Source organism: Fundulus heteroclitus, chromosome 20 (assembly GCF_011125445.2).
Source record: "Fundulus heteroclitus isolate FHET01 chromosome 20, MU-UCD_Fhet_4.1, whole genome shotgun sequence".
Classification (NCBI taxonomy): Eukaryota; Metazoa; Chordata; class Actinopteri; order Cyprinodontiformes; family Fundulidae; genus Fundulus; species Fundulus heteroclitus.
The window spans coordinates 17,523,409-17,525,710 of record NC_046380.1 but is presented as its reverse complement, the minus strand read 5'-3'; positions in this window follow the sequence as shown (position 1 = coordinate 17,525,710).

Here is a 2,302-nt window from a genome sequence, read left to right as displayed (position 1 = left end):
ACAAATATTTACACACAACTAAGATGAATGTAGAAAACTATGCTTATGAAAAAAAAAAGATGCTTGTTGCTACTATATCCAAATGGGGGAAGGGAAATAATTCAAAACTCAGCACCTTTGGGAAAAGAGTCCACATCAAGAATCAAGAGTCTTTTATTGTCATTATGCAACCATAATTAAATTTTTTGGTGAGACACCAGCTCAGAATTCACTTATAATACATATAGACACAAATCAAAGACGTAAATGTTTAAGTTCAGCGTACAAAACAGCAACACTTCTTTAGAAGCTAAAAAGTGTACAAATAGTCCTTAGCAGTAGTCAGTATACAGAACAATATGAAAATACTGTGCAATTGCATGAATCTACCGGATAAATACTCCCTGAGGAGCAGCAGAAATTTAAAAGTTCAAGTTAGTTAAGAGATTCTAGTTAAAAAAAAACTAAACCTAAAATTTGCATGATTGTCCATTCAAGCACCCCATGAGAAGCAAAAAAGTGTGCAAATAGACATTAGCATCTCATAAAATTTAGATGTTCAATTCAAAAAAGACAGACAACAGTCAACAGAACAATGTAAATTACTGTGCAATTGCATGAATCTACTAGATTAACACTCTCAGAGAAGTAGCTAAAATTTAAATATTCAAGTTAGTTAAAAAGATTTTTAAGTTACAAAACTGTGCAACATCAGTTGCTGATCAACCAATTAGAAGCAGGCACGGGATAAAAAAACAGAAATAGTTAAAATATGAAAATACAGTGCAAGCAGTACACAAGACAGCAAACAAAAACTAACTTCATTCTTTACATAAGAGAAAGTAAAAATGTTATCATCAGATCATCATAACTAAAACTATCTCTTTGACTGAAGCTGCTCACAAGTTAAAGATTTGAAACAGCCAATTGTTTTGTTGCTAAAAAACACCAGTGACATTCAAAGCCTCATGGGATTAGCAAAAGTATTAAAAGACACTCAGGAAAACTTCCTTTCGGAGTATATTTGTTGACATCATAAAAGTGATTATATTCTAAAGATTCAGAGACACCATCTGCGTGGGATAATAGGGTGAAGACATATTGACGGTACAGCGAGGAAAGCTGCTAAATGAGGTGAAATGTCACATCTGTGAGCTCCGTGCATTACACAGAAATCATTCTCTATGTGGTTTATTATAATTGCCATTTAACCTCGTAAAATCTGTCACCCTGACCGTCGGTTCGAGATGAAATGTTGAAATAATTAAACGCAACCGTAGACAAAATAAATACATGAGAGGGAAGCATTCTCTCTGCTTCATGAAATCCATGAATAAATTATTAAGTCAGCTGCAAATCCTGACTCCCTGGTGGGTTCCAGTCCATCAGTCTTGTTAAATGACTGCAGCTTCTTCACTGCCAACATCTCAGAGAGATTCCTCTCTGCTGTATGATCAACATACATTTTTTTTTTATTATCAGTCTCTTATCTTTTAAAGCACCTGAGCGAGCACACTGCAAAAACGGAACTAAAAATAAGTAAAATGTTCTTAAAATTAATGTATTTGTCCTTGATTTGAGCAGGTAAATAAGCTGATTTGCCAATGGAATTAGATTTTTGCACTTAAAACAGGAAGAAATCATCTCCATCATCTTATTTCAAGTGCAGAATATCTAATTATCTTATTTTAGGGGTCAAAATACGCATTCCATTGGCAGATCATCTTATTTATCTGCTCAAATCAAGGACACATACACTAACTTTGAGAACATTTGACTTATTTTTAGATCCGTTTTTGCAGTGCAAGAATGTATCAAGATTTTTTTTCCCCTTTGTAAACAGCTAATTGGTTTGGTTAACCCGCCTGATAATACGCAAGTCAAGGCCAGAGTTCAGATCTCCTCGAAGAACCGGCTCTTCCAACGCCACCGTGGTTTGAGAGCGCGTTAAAAGCTTTAAACTCACTGTGTTCTTGAATTATCCCCGAACGGAACAGTTTGAGCATGTTTGTCTTATCTCTCTGTGAGATTTTTTTATCTTTTTTTTGTCCGCTCTTTCTGCTCTGCAGCTGCAGACCCTCCACGGCAAGAAGAGGAACTGATGCTCACAAGCATCCTGTTGACCCCCCTCAATGGCTCAAGCACACATATCATAACCGAGTAACATGCACCTCCTTTATTTGTCCTTATCACAGTCATGTAATCACGACCAATCCAGTCCTATCACCTCCCATCTGCCTCCTCCCTCCCTCCCTCCCTCTCTCCCTACCTCCCTCCCTTCCTTCTCTGCTGCCTCACTTCTTCCCTGAGCAGCAGCAGCAGC